Source organism: Monomorium pharaonis, chromosome 10 (assembly GCF_013373865.1).
Source record: "Monomorium pharaonis isolate MP-MQ-018 chromosome 10, ASM1337386v2, whole genome shotgun sequence".
Taxonomy (NCBI): domain Eukaryota; kingdom Metazoa; phylum Arthropoda; class Insecta; order Hymenoptera; family Formicidae; genus Monomorium; species Monomorium pharaonis.
In genome coordinates, this window is record NC_050476.1 from 19770064 (window position 1) to 19787870 (window position 17807).

General features: G+C 27.9%; 4 non-coding genes across 4 annotated transcripts; 2 read left to right on the forward strand and 2 right to left on the reverse strand.

The window, feature by feature from the left end:
- Window positions 1-2245: 2245 nt before the first annotated feature.
- Window positions 2246-2319, reverse strand: Trnat-agu. Its single transcript has one exon. It is a non-coding gene; the product is annotated as a tRNA-Thr (tRNA).
- A 453-nt stretch (window positions 2320-2772) lies between these two features.
- Trnaa-agc lies at window positions 2773-2845 on the reverse strand. The gene has a single exon. It is a non-coding gene; the product is annotated as a tRNA-Ala (tRNA).
- A 1151-nt stretch (window positions 2846-3996) lies between these two features.
- On the forward strand, window positions 3997-4117 carry LOC114254353. The gene has a single exon (XR_003625726.1). It is a non-coding gene; the product is annotated as a U5 spliceosomal RNA (small nuclear RNA).
- A 9357-nt stretch (window positions 4118-13474) lies between these two features.
- Window positions 13475-13546, forward strand: Trnac-gca. Its single transcript has one exon. It is a non-coding gene; the product is annotated as a tRNA-Cys (tRNA).
- Window positions 13547-17807: the final 4261 nt, after the last annotated feature.

Sequence of the window (17807 nt, forward strand, 5' to 3'; positions counted from 1 at the left end):
TCTATCGTTTATAAGTAAAATATTTAACATATTTAATTGACTGATTTTGACAAATTAGCAAGTTAATCGTTACAATAGCAACAAGTTTTATATATTACTCGTTGATCTATGATTTTTTCTTAGGGTGCGAGAGGTCCCGGATTCAAATCCCATACAATCTCATCTTTATTTATTATTAATTCAACTGGTTTCTCAGTGACCTACTTTCGCGACTTTCAGTTTAGTAGCAGTTGTCCGCTGCAAGTATTATGACACATCACATTCCACGATTGATGAATACACTAACTCTTTTTTTTTAGTTTTTTTCCGTTTCCGAGATAAATTGAATGTGCTACGTTCTTTAGAATTTTCCTTGTCACGTATGCCAAAGAAATTAAAACAGAATATTGTACATTGTTATGTAAATTTATAAGCAATATAAATTGGAGAAAACTAATATATTTATATACATTATTACAATTTTTATTTTTATTTGTTTATCTCCGATTGCTTATAATTAATATAAGATCTAAGAGCCAAAGATTAATTTCTGTTCACAAATAGAAAGTAGAAGAGCAATACAAATAGAAAGCAGAAGAGGATTGCAGAAAAGTATTTTATGTCACTTTCAAATTCTCCGTTTAAGAGCGTCTGAGACCATTTCATATAATTCTTTTTTTCTCTTGTTAAGTAACTATTGCGTAGTCTATTTCAATACGCTCGTAATTATATCTTTTAGATTATTGTAATTAAAGATAGGATTAGAGACAAGGAAGAAAATTATTAAAAAAGATACAAAAAATTGACGTACTTAAAAAAATTTATATATATTTATTTCATATATATATATATAACCTTTGCAAATAAATTGCAAATAACTTATAAAAAAAAGGATAATTATACATTATCTAATGAATTATTTAAATAAGATATATAATTAATTAAACATTAAGTAAAAAGAATTGAAATCATTTATGTAAACATTTAAAGGGTTTTCTGTCGGCTTAGGATAACACGTTTCTGTTAACATTAAAATAGTTTTTCTTTCACTTTTTCTTTCATCGTCGTTTGATCATGTAAATAACTTTGTTCGTGGTCGTATATTTTTAAGACAATAAATTTGGCAATAAAATCTCGATTACAGGAGTGATTTTATAATTTAATTAAAACTTTTTGTAATTTATTTAATAAGTCTTATAAAATATAAACAATAGCATGACTGTAGAACTATAAATAAGTTTCACAATGTGTATTTATTTTTAAAATTTATTTTATGTAAGCATGCACATTATTGCACATATTCACACGTAATATACTTTATTAGTTTAACTATTAAGTTTATCAGAATTCTCTAGCTATATTCAATAAATATATTGTGAAGAATGTCTGGCATAAAACATTATATTCTTAAAGCTATAATACATAAAATGTAATCATAAACTGCAAAATGAGTAGGTAATGCGATTGTCATGGTTAATTTTTTTTCATGTTGCATTATTTTTATTATTTTATTCTTTATGAAAAAATATTATTGGATTCGCGAAAAAAATATTGAAAATTAGTAGAAATTCACCTTTAATGTTCGCTTTTAATTCCAATAATTTTTTTGAAAGTTCAATAATATATTTTTATAAAAGATATTTTGTAATTGATATATTTTAACAATTAAAACTTTTATATGTCATTTTAAATTAATTAAAAATATTTTTCTAAAAGCTGAATATTATACGTCAGACAGTAAATATATTGAACGCAATTGTTTTAACAATTTATATATAATATAATTTCTAATTATAAAAATATAAAAAATATAAATATAAAATTTGCAGATATTAGTATAACATATAATCTCTCTTATTCTTTATCAATTAATAATAACTTAGTTACAATAATTAAACACTTAATAATAGTTATAGATTATTATTAATTAATACACTTTTAATCATTAACAATCTAAAAATTTAAAATAAATTTAATTAAAAATAAAACAATTAAAATAAAATTTTTGCGTATAAAAATGTTTTGTGAGAATTAAAAATTTTTTTAATAATTGTTTTACTTACAATTAATCTTTTAGCAAGTTTATATGCAACAAATGTCTAATTTTAAAATACAAGTACCAAATATTTTATGTATTAATTTACTTTAGGTTAATTTTATATATTAACTTATATTTTATCTATTAATACTTTAAAGATATAATTTGTAAATAAAAATAAAAATCAAATTTAAAAAAAAATCACACGCTGATGAACCAGCGGGATTGAGGCCCCGGAGGGATTCGAACCCTCGATCTCCTGTTTACTAGACAGGCGCTTTAACCAACTAAGCCACGGCGCCTACTCGGAAAGGTAGCCTTATTTCTACATAGATAAGTTGATGCATGGTTTTATAATGTTCTTATATAAAATATAAATGATATGTATAAATTTAATGTCTTTTAAAATATAAATTAACTTTAATCTTAATTTAATTTCTTTTTATTTCTTTAGTTCTGAGAATTTGGAAAAGATAAAGAAGTTAAATCGAGTTTAAAATTAATTTACATTAATGAAAATAGATTCAAATAATTTAATTAGATATCAGTATATCCCGTATTAATTTTAATAGGCATTATAAACAATGATCAAGTAAGATTTTATTGATAAGAATATTTTTTTAAATATTTTCATATTAAAGTTTTCTATCTATTTTTGTAGATTAAAAAGATTTACGTGAATATGTTTCCATTAATTGTGTTCTTATTTTTTTTTGTTATAATAATTTTTCGTAAAAAAGTAAAAAAAATAGTTCTGGAGGCGCCGGGTATCGATCCCGGTACCTCTCGCATGCTAAGCGAGCGCTCTACCATCTGAGCTACGCCCCCTTCGAGGATTTGTTCTCTAATATTATTTGTATGTCTAACAAGTATAAAATGTTCACAATATATTCTGTATACGTTTGTATTACTTTAGAAAAACTAAAAATTAAATTATGAGAGAAAAAAGAAAAGATGTAGTTATTAAAGTTTTAAAAGGACATAATTAAAGATTTAAAGTATTTTTGTCCATATTATTTAAATACTAAATATAAAAATAATTTATATCTTACTCTACCTGAATTAAATATTATTTTAAATATTAATGTAAGAAAAGTAAAAGTTAAAAAATAGAATTAAAATATTATACAAAAGTTTTGAAATTCTTTATTGTATATTATATCATATAATAACATAATAAAAAACAATTAATTTAAGTTAAATTGAAATAATTACGCGCATAGAAAAGAAGTAGATTTTGTAGATACATATAGCTGTAAGACCTATACTTATATATATTACTTTTATATTGAACTGTAAAAGTTAGGGAAAATGAAAGTTGGCAGACTTTTCCAACGCACAGTCAGCACATCCAGTAATTCACAAGAATGGGACAGGAAGAAATTCGCGGTAGCGGCAGAAAATTGGATTCTTGTGACGCCGTGTTACTTTTATTACCATTTATTACAGGTTTTTCTTGTAACAGGATAGAGACAGGTTTCAAGGTTCTTCAATAATAGCTATTACTCGCATTCTATATTAACTGCAACTAATATATTTCTTTTTGCAAGAAACAACAAAATCTGTTTATTTCAAAAATGTAATTTCTATGCACAAAAGAATAAGTTTAAAAGCTTTTATCCAAAAAAATTTCTGCAGAATTAAAAAATACTGTAGGTTTTAATTTAATAATTAAGTTTAAAAAATTACATTTGGAATCATTAACGCACTTAATTACGACGTGTTTAGTATAGTATTATATATAATATATAATCTTAATATGTGTTAAAATAATTTATTATAAAATGACAGCAAAATAAGGCTATCCGTTAAACTAAAATTGGTAAGGTAAACTGGAAGAACAATTAAATTTCCCGCCATACTCTACGGGCGTCTTTGTGCTAACCAGCTAACGCTCACAGTGGTCCCTAGAGGGCGCAATTTCTCGTAAGTCAAATCCTCATAAAATGCTATAAATACTGACGGCCGAGACCGTCTCAGTACTCTGGTTTCCCTTCAATTCACGCATAAATCTTTCGCCTTTTACTAAAGATTTCCGTGGAGGGGAACAATTGATGAGTCTATAGACTAATTTTTTGTGTGCCCAACGAAAGTTGGGTCATAAATCAAGATAAACATAAAAATTCCTTAAGTTAATCCTCGATACTTATTCTAAAGTCCGAAAAATTTTTGGACTTTTGTCTTTCCAATCCTACATAAATATGTTTTTATTAATTTATTCCTTCCTGTCTTTTTCAACTTTTTAATATAGAGAAAAATAAACTTGTTTTATCTCTTCTCTCTCCCAATACGTTTTTCTCTCTTTGATGTAATAATATTAAGAAAATTTTATATAAAAGTCTTTAATCCTTATTGTTTGGACTTGTCGATGATCACGCTCTCCTCACTGTAAATGACACGTGCGTCGAGCATGACTTCCCGATTTCGTCGGTAAGCGAATATATTGTAAAACGATAAGCCATCAATAAGATTGCCAGTTTAGTCGGCATCGAGATACTAAACCGCATCACATTAATAAATATATAGTAACTAAAGAGTATCGAATATTGTACTAATTTAATTTATTAACACTGACGATTTTTCTTTAATTGGAACGGTCGCATTCCCATTCATTATTCCTTTTTTAAGACGCATAAACGAACGGAATAAATGTTCTAATGCTCCCTTAGATATTATGTAGAAAAATAATACAGAACTTGCTCAAAGATAATGTGTATAAGTATACATACATGTATAAAAATGTTTAATATTATCGATCTATAAATTATTGTAATAAAAACAATTACGTAGAAGGTAAAGAAAATTCTACAGAGCAGATATATGACTATTCATTGTATTTATTAAAATGTTAATTCCAAATATCTAATTAAAAAATATCAATCTGCAATTGCTTAACAAGCAAATTTGACTGCTTATGCCATCTTTTGATCAATTCCATTACTCACATTACTCAATACAGCGTGTGATCACAGATGGCGCCATGTACAAAATAATATCCGTATTCTGCATCCTCAGTATAAAACCGTAAACGGTCCTAATGTTTTCTCGAATAAATTGAAACGATGACGTACTTTTCATTAAATTTAGCATATGGGAAATTTGCATATCGGAATAGTTAAATATTGATATTACATTTCAATCACTACATGACACAATTTGTTATTAAATATCGTGTCAATATAAAATGCAAACGTGTATATCCCGATAGGAAAAGATTTATAAAATTGTATGATAAAATATTGTAAAAGATTTTATAATCCGTATCCATTATAAGGGCATAGTTACAATGTTTGCAAAATCTTCTTATCGGGGTAAGTTTCATCCAGAAAATTCTATGTGGTTACAGCATTATATGAATTTGCATTTGATGCTTATACTTAAAGCGATTTACTGGATATGCAATATACAATTACACAAACGCATGAGGTACGTTATATTATTTAATAAAATACAAAATTACTTTTTCTTTATGCCAAAATGTATGTTTATTAAAATACATTAATTAATAGCGTTTTATATCGAAGTTTTAAGTTTGTGTTTAATGATTTTATTATTTCTCGCCAGGAGCATATACCTATATATATGTATATAACATAAATTCTGCATTAAAAATCTCAAATTTTAGAAATATTAAATTCTCAATTTTTTTTAAACTTATATAAATATAGAACATAGCGCAAAATATAAAAGCCTACAATAAATGCCATAATTTAAGTGTGGCATAAATATTTATAATACCATTATATTTTACCGTGAATGATAAAAACATTTTTTTACACAGTTGCCTTGCGTACTACGAGATGGCGAAAGAAGTTCGGTTATTGAAGTTATTCATAACAAATCATAAATTCCGCAAGAATAATCCGCATATACATATAATTATTTGTATTTACCGTTTAGAGTTTAGTACACTACGATCACTCATACATAGATTTCATATTTTTTATTTTATATCTACATTTATATATTTTTGTGAATAATTATATGATACACATATATTTGGGAAAAAGTGAAATATATTAATTAAAAATAAATTTAAGAATGATAAAAAAAGTAAAATTAAGAAATAAATTTATGAATATGTATTTGACATGAATAGATAATGAAAGCGTCTCTTCATTAAAATGAAATAAATCGCGGGAATTGAAAAATGAAATTAAATCAGTATTTTACATCAAAAATATTGATATAAATTTCTCTTTAAAAAGCAAAAATTGTATATGCATATTTGTGACACTATCCTTCTTTAACTTTTCTGTCTCTCTCTCTCGGTTTTGCTCTTTTTTTCTTTCTTATATTCATCTTACATTATATTACATTAATAATAGGGAATAAATATATTCTATGCCGGAAATTTAGAAGACTATATTTGTCTATTATTTGAATAGAAATAGATTTTAAATTATATATAAAATAAAAATATTTATATTAATTCTTCCATCATTTCAATAGATTCTCATATTTCATTAACACATGATTTAATACTTCGCAAGGCTATATATCTATTAAAATCTTTACATTGAGGTTTATTGAATGTTACATTAAAGAAAAAGAATCTTTTCTGATAATGTAATCATAAATGCGAGTACTGAATGAAAAAAGCTTGTGTTTTCGTAATACATGGGTACGCGGCGTATTCATTTATACTGTTAACGATAAATACAATTTTAAACAACGACAAGAACCGCTGGTATCGACTGGCAAGATACGTACAAGGATGAACTCGCGGTACACCTCGATGTCCCTAACAGCGGGGGGCTCCCTCGATTGAAAAAGGGACAACCGATAACGGCATGAAGGGTAGATGAAATGGAGGTTCGTTTACCCCTAGCATGGAAGAGTCACCCTGTCCTCATCGATCCTCATCCTCCGCCTTCTCTCTACAGTCGTCTCTCTCCCTCTGTGCGCTTTTCCCCCTCGTTTCCCCAATATCCCCTCATACTTTCCCTCAACTGCCGTCACTGCTTCCATCCCTCTATTTCCCTCTCTCTCTCTCTCTCTCTCTCTCTTTTCTCTCTTTCTTCATCTATCTTCATCGCATCCTCTCTATTCGCCCTTTAAAGCCTTCACCCGCGTTCTTCCCCATCCCTCCGTTCTCTTCCCCTCTCACCCTCACCACCGCCTTGTCAGCCTCGCGAAGAAATTCACTTTCGCGAAAAGAAGGGAAAAAGGCACGAAAAATCGATGCGCCACGCCGATTGGCCGCGCTCGGCCGGGATCGCGTCTGCATTCGTTCCTGGCGTACTCGTGGGCGTGGCTTAAAGATGAGCTCTCGCTGTGTCATCGCTTATATTGATCCTACAACCCGTGTGTACGCAGCACCTACCGACGCTATACCCACACGAGGGACCCACGGCTGCGCCGGCCTCGCGATCTGCGATGTCCACGGGCGCGGGATGCGCGATCACGAGCGTGCATGGGTCGGGGTGCACGTAGCATCGTGGCACCTGCATGCATTACACGTGGTACGAGGGATGTGTACGAGGTGGTCTGAAAAAAGAGCGAATCCGATATCGATCGTTTTATCTTAATCTTCATGAACTCGCGTGTTGTCGTTGCCAGCACTAAATTTCAGATTCGCAATGTCATCTGTGAGTGATATCTATTAAACAATCACAAATTGTATTGTTTTATACGTTTTTATGATTCACCTACGAACTGGTCTGTCGCATTTGTAGCATGAATTTACCATATTGAACTCATCATAATTATCTTGGCTTCTAAATGAGATATTTTTATTAACAAACGTAATTCCTTTTTTTGCGAAAAGTTAATTTCAAACAAATTCTGATTTTTTAAAATTATTTACTTTAATAGAATAATATAATCTTAATAATAGAAGTATATGAACATAAGTTTGCTTTCCTTTATAATATTGATATTAAATTTTGCAAAAAAAGAAGGCAATATTTTTAATATAAATTTTATGCCAATTGCTAAAAATAATTTCACTCTTATGTATACATATAAATGCTTATTAATGTTTATTTCTTCTGGATCACCCAGTACACAATAAACATCGTATACACACACATGCGTGCATCGTGGTTGCGTATAGAGAGAGAAATTACAAATACACACGACGTGACATTCGCGTATTTGCATAATGGATACGCGAGCATGTGTAAAATGTCTGGCGGGGTCCTTCGCGAAAAGGAAGAAATCGCGCTAATTTAATTCGTCCTAGGAAGAAGATTCTTATATACGCGAGTTCCGTGCGTACTTTTTCGTAATCCGAATTTATTTGCAGCTAATTTTCCAAAATAACTGACGCAAATATGTTGTGTTAAGTGGATTAGAATAATTATATATATTTACTGAGACATTTTCTTTTATTTTATGCGACAAAACAGAGAAATACTTGTGATACTGATTTGGCATACAATTTTAAAAGTTTATACAATAAAGTTTCAGAAAATTGGCGAAAATATAGATATTATTTAAATAATATGCAAATTTATAGAAAAATTTTGGAGAGACTGTAATATATTTTTATAATATATATTTTCTATTTTTTTGTTCTTCTATTATTATATATAGATTTAAAAAATGTTTTTTTGGAGATATCTAAAAATTTGGATCTTTGTACAATGATTACAAATCTGAAAATAATCTCACTAAACTATTAAAATAATTATGTAAGCTGTTCAAGCTGGTTGTTAAAATATCAAAACTTTCTGCAGCATTAAACGTCATGCTTGAAAATCTTTTATATTTACTTTGATGGACCAACAAGAGTATTTTCAAATCAATATATATTTAGTTAAATTTTCAGATACTTTAGCAGAATCGTTCTTTTCTGTATAGTCATTGAATTATTTAATTATAGGAAAAAGCATTTTTAAGAACATAAATTAATATACTAAAAAATATTTGTCTTACTTGTAAAACTTTTATAATTCATTGTTACTGGTATAGTTGCTTTTGTTACAATAATAACCAAAAAGTAAAGTAGTACTCCAAATGATGACAAAATAATGTGCTGAGAGCGTTTACGAAAAGAGACTTTCTGGCGGTGAATGAATCTTTGATTGAATCTTGAATTATCGAATTACGAATTTTCGAGGTCGATAGAAACGAAGACGCCAGAGAAATTCGTGATTAATTTATCTACTAGGTATTCACCTTATAATGGACGGTATTTGGGTTAATGGTGCCAGTTGGTTTGATGCCAGGATACCTACATCCTGTTGGTATATATATGTCATAAGAATTACGCGAGAATAAGAATTCCAGTTATTTTAGAGAACTTTATGAGTGCGATAATATAGCCATAGCAAGCACATGTGATTTACTTGGCTTAATTCGATAAATTATCAAGAATTGAGAAAAAATATTATTAGTAATTAGGATTTATTGGTCTATTATTTTCTAAAAATTATTTTTAATTATAAATAAATAAAATTGTATATTATAAATAAATTAATTTTTAGAATTATATTAATTTTATGGCACTCTAATAAATTGATTAATTATATTTCTACATATTGCTTTAGAATTATACTTTTTGCATTTAAGTACGCAAATATTTATTAGAGTGTAATAAAATATTTCTCTATTTTAAAAATGTTCTTACATTTTAATAACATTTATTTTTCAACGATCATTGTCAGAAATATATTAGAAAGTGAATATAGATATAACGTATATAAATATATTTAATCTTTCAGACAAAGATATCGTTAAATTTTAATTGACACTTTAGATAGATTCATACATATATTTTATGATCTAATCAACGACAATTTGATTTCCACATTTTTAGTAAAAAATCCATTAATTCCGACATCCGGAAATACGGAAGCTATAATTCAAATATATTTCCCGATGATCAATTCGTGAATAGTTGACGAAACTGACAGAATCTTAAAAGACGATTAAAATAAAGCTCATATAAATACATATAAAATATCGACGTAGTGAAAGAGTCAGACACTGTGGAAATTTAGTATCGCGATGTCGAGCAAGATTAGATTTAATCTTACTTGCGATTCGAGGCGACCAACGAAAAGATAAATCGATAATGTAATTGGCATGACTTAAAAGCCACTGATACTTCTTCCATCACTTGATAATTATTTCATTAGAAGAGAATTTTCTCTGGATTAAGGATTGATTAGATTGATACAATTTTCGTTCAGTAATAATGCTTGTCGATATCATTTCGTGACGCGGCAACGCGATTTAAACTTACAGCTGTAGGAAACAAAGTTATGGATAAGTCAGTCACAATCAAAACGTGGAGCTTCATATGACACGTAATAAATATTCTCGGCAGCGAAAAGTGTCTCGAACTAACTTTCATTTCGTATTCTTCTTACTTTCCACTTCACAGGAACTTTCGCACGAATTTACGCTGCAATTTGTCTCTTACGTGAGTGTGAATTTACCTCGTTCAAATCAATCTTGGGATGATCTTTCGATTGCTTAACGACCGCTTTATCAATCAATTATGAAAGTAATCACAAAGATAATCAATTGCTGCTTAGAGTAAGGCAGAGAAAAAAAGCGCGGGACCGCTTCGGTACACTTTGTACCGGAATGTAATCTCTCTTGTCTGTTTGTATGGATGCATAGGAGCGAAATCAAATTTTCGTGCCGCCCGTCGTTGTCGGTGCATTTAAAACGCAGCGTGCAATCGACTCTCGGACTTTAGGAGGCGAACACAGAGGCGGACGGCGCGCTGAACAAAACAAGGAAGGGATGAGTTATACCGTGACTGTTTTGATGGATTAATTCGCAAACCAAACGGAAGGTTGCATAGACCGACTTCGACGTTACTCACTTTATTTTTTTTTTTTCCGTTAAATCGACAAGCATTGTAAAACAACCAACCGAACTGCTTATCGATTTGCAAAATATCTTGGATTCGAATATACACCTATCGTTGATTTAGCAGTAAGAGGTAGCAACATAATAATGAGACAAAAAATTATGTTAAAGGAATGAAACTTCTTTATCTGGAATAATCTACATAAAATCTAAGGAATGATAAATAATGAAAGGTTTCCTATACAAAAAAATCAATCAGTTTAAAAACTTGAATTTTTAGAAAACACAAAGAATTTCTCATCTTCCGTTTATTGTGTAAAATCTAATAAGTTTGCAAGGATATACTATAATAGACACAAAAGAACAAAGTTATAGGTTTTAAATAATATTTTGATTTTGCCCGTTTAAAGAAAAAAAAATCTTTTGGACATGTTTGATTCTTGCGGAATTTTTCTTATTTACTTGTCTATTTATATTTCTCGTTTTCTATTTAATTCTTGCCATAATAAAATTATTTATTATACGATAGAGAATAATAGAGTATGATTTGGCGTTATACAATTCAGGTATTGATAAAATAGACTTAGTTTTGGAATAAAATTCTTCAATTTTAGATTTTTTAAGGAAACATTGTAATAATAATATGCAATAATTGTAAAACGTATATGTAAATATTTTGCAGTAACATATTTTAAAAATGCAAAACAGTGACTTTTTAAATATAATTGCTATTTATGTCGGTTAATTAAATCATAAAATATAAATTTTTTTATTATTATTATTTATATTGGAGAGCTTTCAAATTACATACTGGATGTCTTAAGGAATCCGTTATAGAATCTTTAAATTATACAGATAAATTAACGAAAATTACTGCGATAATTTAATTAGTAATTTGCCAGCAAATCCATTATCTTACATAATGCATCCTTTCTAGGATTATTCGTTATTCATAACGTAGCTTTTCATCGTTGTATATATCATGATATGCTAAATATAACATGTGTAAATTTCTGACAAACAGAAGTCAAATATAAATTTATAAAGAAACTGCTAAAAATATATCAAATAATAATTCCACCTATTTCTATTCAATAATAAGGAAATATAAGATGTATGCTTTTTACGATTTTAATTTTGTCACTTCTGCGACAAATCGATTCTTTTTCTACGAAAATATCAGGACATAAACTTTCTTGGAATTATTTATTATTTAAAAGAGAAATGATATATTAATACGCTGAGAGAAAAAAATAGTTTCATTTACCATAATTTATAGTTATTTTTGGCCGTAATAATATTTTTATAGTTAAATTAACAATATAAATTATAGTTTACTTAACACTATATTATTGTTACAATAGCTATAGCATTCGTTCATACAACCATATGTATGGTTCAACGTACCATAATTATGATTTATGTATGGTAGAAAATTTGTATGATAGAATATGTATGATAGAAATTATTATAATTTATAGTAAACTTTTTAGTTTATAGTAAAATTTTTACCTTGTTTGGCACAACTATACATGGTTATTTACTAGCATTATAGCAATAATAACTATAAAATGATAACTATAAAATAATAACTATAAAAATGATATTTGCAACTATAATTATTTTACTATGCAATTATAGTTGCAAATACTAGACACTTTTCTCTCAGTGTAAATAAAAATCTAGACTGGTCATACACTGTTGTAAAATTCTTAAAAAGTACGCTATTTAAATCGATGCGACATTTCAAAATATAATACCGTAAATTTTAATGGATGATAATTAGATAAGACATCTCAGTCAATACGATATACAATGATCTCGACCATGTGTGCCTTAGTCACGCTGACATATGGCAAAGTCATGAAGCCACTAGGTGGTCCGCAGTATATTACTTTACCTGTCGCCATCCGTGCTCGTGGGGGGCAGCGCTCAAGGCTATTTGTACGACAACAAGGGCTGTTTTTTTTACTACCCTAAGAGACTCGTAAAGTACCTGACATTCTAGGTGATATATTTAGTACATATTTATAATATGTACTGAATACAGATATAAGAATATCTATACGAACACAAATATCTCAATATTTGTCTTTATTCACATATATTATGTTTGTGTTTGCTATTTGTCTTCTATAAATTGTATATTTTTTTTTTCTATAGATTTTACTCTCTTTTTTTACTTATTATCGGTGCCTAGCATTCAGAGCTCTTCATACAATACACATATAATAAAGACTGGTTTTATATAAGAAAATCGTAAAATATCTATTATTTATAAATATTAGTTGAATCATATAATTGAATATCTAAAAGGAAAGTATTTTAATACGCAAGTGGAGGCTACATGTATTTATCTTATTCTTATGCAGAGGGAAAAAAAATAAATTATTATATTAAGACGCTTTTTTAATAAAGTAAAAAATGTAATTTTCTATTTTTTTAAATCTTATTGTGACATTTATATATTCATAACTCTTTGTTGTTTAAATGAATTTAAAAAATCTTTAATATTTTGAAGGATTCTTCTATTTATTGTTTTTAATACTTTGCAATATTTATCAAATAATTAAATGTAAAAATTTTGAAAAATTTCTATAAAATAATAAAAAAATATTATAATTATATTAGCGTAATTTTCTTAGAATGTACAGAAGAGCGTAATAGCAGAAGGTATAACCAATTGGGGGTATAGCTCAGTGGTAGAGCATTCGACTGCAGATCGAGAGGTCCCCGGTTCAAACCCGGGTGCCCCCTCAAGATTGCTTTTTTTTTTCTACACTTAATTTGTCTCAATTTAATATATTATTTTATTTTTATAGTTTTACATGGTGTTCTATCTATATTAATTTTTTTTTAATAGCATATAATTAACAATAAGGAATAAATGTGTTCAAATTGAAAAAAATAATCAATGAATAACTTTTAACTTAGAATTAAATATTTACGTTTATTATATTTTTATTATTTTTTATAATATATTAATTATATCTAATTTTATGATTTAAAAAGCATAATTTATCATAATTAAAAAAATTTAATTATAGCATTTTAAACGTTAGAAAAAAACAAAAGGTATTTTATGAAAAGAAATATAATTAAAGGAAATTTTATTTGTATTTGGATTGTTCAAGTAAAAAGAAAAAAATACAGAATAGAAAGACAATGATAAATATTAATTTTTTTATACCTTCTTCGTTTACTTTTCAAAACCTCTTTAAAAGTTATCGACAAATACATTTCTATTTATTCGCGATTTTTGGAAAATTGTCTCCTCACTAGACGAAACTTATATGCACATTGACTATTTCACATGCTGTAGAATAAAGTAAAATGTAGAGAATGGTGAAGGATAAAGCCATGGCATGATACACTGGTATAAGGACCTGACAAGAGAAGAGAGGGCCATCGGTTAATCCGCAAGACTGCCGACCGCAGAAGATGAATGTTCGATGTGCAAACCACCTGCTTTGACGGCAAGCGTTAAATCCGTAAAATCCCACTAAATATTCGCCGAATCCGTGAAATGCCCGCAATGCTCGGTTGGGGCGATCAGGCCAATTGGCAGGACGCCAAATGAAATGTATATCCAACATAAGTCTCCCTATATCTGCACACGGGTTTTTGACGTAATTTCTTAAATCCTTATTGTAACGAGAGAAATCGTAAAAATCGTTTATTGCACGTCGATATCGTATTTTTATATTATAAATATTCTAACACATTTATATTGTGCAATATTCAGGGTTAAACAAGTTCGTTTTTTTTAACTAAATTAAGTTAATGATTTAGTTATACTAAAAGCTAGATAAAGAAAAAATTAATATAATTAAAAGTTACATTAAGTTAAATTAGAAATTAAATTAAAAATTAATTTTAAAATGCATTATTTGTATTAAATCAGAAAATCGAAATTTTTAAATTAGATTATTTAAAACAATTATAATAGAACTCATTAAATAAATTTAATATTTTATTTGTAAATTAAGTTATTTAAAGTAATAAAGAAATATTGTTTTCATGTACAAATTTGTTTGTCTTTAATTTTTTGCATAAATAAATTTTTAACTTAGAAGAAATTAGTAAATTAAAATTTATATACATTAAAAATAACTAATTAAAAACTAAAATTAAATTATTTAAAATTAAGTTAAGTTAAAAGTTATTAATTTTTGACTTTGTTATTTTGTTAATTTTTAATTTTTTAAAATTAGTTAATACTCAAACCTGGCAATATTTAATGTAAAATATTTATTGAAATAATCGCACAATATTTGTATCAGAGAAAATGTTTGGGAAAAATTTTTGATATAATTTAGCCATAAAAAGTAAAGATTAATCTGATTTTTTGTAGAACTAATTTAAATAAAGTAATTACATTAATTTTTATATATGAACTAAATATACATGATTAAATAAAATAATTCATATTAATGTAAATAAAAGATATATATTTAAACAAGAGGTTTAATAAAGTTGCAGAAATCATTATGTGAAAAGATAATACAATAATATTTATTCTCTCTCTTTTTTATCTTTTTTATTTATCAACAATTGATAAACTTTAATTCTTGATTTAAAATTAAATTTAAGAAGAATCATTGAAAAAAATATTATCGTTTTTGTATTATCCCGAAATTTGTTTTGAAAAAAAAAAAAAGAATTAGTAACAATAAAGCTTTAATGTTAAATGTTTAATTAATATAATCAAATTAGTTAATATAACGAACTACTTAGTAATATTTAGTAATTATATTAATAGTAATCATTTAATTAACAAAAACAGTTCCAATTACTAAACGGTCACTAAATACGTACAACTAAATATTTAATTATATTAATTATTTAATTAAAATTATTTAACCAGTTTACTAACCGCCATCTAAGTTTGACTATTACTATTTACTTTTTTCAGTGTACATACATGTTGACTATTTCAATTACTTTGCACTTAATTTACGGTATTTCTAATAAACGCCTCATAAATTTAACTTTATATTCCTATTAATATGCTAGTACATGCTATTAATATGCGACATCATCGTAAAATATTTGTTTGTCATTTTTCAAAGCATAACAGACAAAAATATTTCTTGTTTTGATTCAACATTTGACTTCACAAGTTAGACTTTTACATAGCTCGAATCGAGTTCAACCCAGATCTCGAGAAAACTTGTCGGGATTGCATAAGTCAATGACAGATGTGATCGTGCTAATCCACCATTATCGTTAGCAATGATCAGCTCGATCCTGAATACGGCCTTTTGTATTCACGATACTTAGGGATCGACGCCAGAATCGGGCTCAATGCTTTTTCAGCAATCGTATGAGTCACGGAGTCGACTTGTGCAGAGCGATCTTATCATGAATAAGATGAAAAGCTATCGAATACATATTCATTCTATGTTTACATTTTTTTTATTTTATTTCATGGTATAAAGTGCATTTTAAGTGCATTCTAGTTATCTATATTTGACATTTACTTTCTTAAAAACCGAGATAGAAGTCATCAACATTGCGAAATTAAATATTAAAAATATTTTTTAAAGGCATTCTCGCGATTATTATTTGTTTCTACAAATATTTTATGTTTGCATATAGAGATTGGATTAAATATCTATAACATACACAGCTACAATAGATGTGTTATTAATTAATAAATTTAAAAGTATCTTCTATTTGAAATCTTCTAATTGAAATCAATTTCTCAGTATTGTTATTGATTATTTTTTAAAATTAATTTTGTATACGCATTGCAATCCTCTATTTATTTCTTACGAGAGCCTTAGAGTTTAAATAAAAATAAAAGAAATATAGTCTTCTATTAAGATATATTTATTTTACGGCTGCGTGATTCTAAACCTCTCCTGCTTGAGAAGCAGCGGAGTATATTGTAGAATAGATCAATACGCGCGGGACGATGATCCTCCGTGGCTTACCGCGTAGTGCAGGATCAAACATTGGCGTCCTTGCTCCAACCAGCGACCAGGCAGTAACAAAGGGTCCATATCCCTGAGGGGCTTCTGCGTTTTGTCCTCGGAGGATTGTCAGTTTTACCCTAGCCCATATTCAGGGGCTGAACGTTTTAAATTATTCATAAACAGTCAAGTGATTTGTAAAATATGACTTACTATTGTGCTCGACAAGTTTCTCGCTTAATTCGATTTAATTCTCGTCCATATTGACGTTTTTACCATTTACATTTTGCAGATTTATGTTTAAGATAATTAAATAAATTTTACATTGAAAAATTGTTGAAGAAATGAAAAAAAAGCAAAAATGTTGTTAGGAAAAGTTTTGCAATTATAAAGTTAAAATGATAAAATAAACTTTTAATTGTTTTTTGTATCTGATAGTTATTATATAAATATCTATTATTAATACTATTAATAAATCATAATTCTGAGAATTTTATCATTTACATATATATTTTTTTTTATTTAAAATATCAATTATCATATATAATTAACGAATTACTTTCCATGATGCACTTTGCATAAACGTGTCTATTTAAAATGTTGTTAAATGAATACTACCGTGAATATAGTACTTACATTTCATTTTAAAGGACGCACTTGGTGTGGATACATCCCCGTGCAGATCTGACAACGTATCAGTTAAGCCACCCCTAGCTAGCTAGTGATCTAATTTAATTGACACCATAATAGCGAGCCTGTATGGCCGTTAGATTCTTCGGGGCACACGGTCTTCGTGCCGGGGGATGAAAATATAAGAACGGTTAGCCGGGGCGAGACGCATGGGGCGAAGACAATTGAATTTCATGGGGGTTTGGCCGCTTAACCAGCTAATTGGTTTGTTCATGTTACTCAAAGTGTATAACTTTTCCCACCGTGGCGTCTTGCCTGATCACTTTGCTATGCGTGCCTGTTGATATCTCATATTATTATATTATACAATAATTGTCCGAATAATTCATAATCGATACTAAACATACTTTAAAATCTCTGACAAATTTGAAATTATTTCTAATAGCAAACTTGAGTTTTAATATTTAATG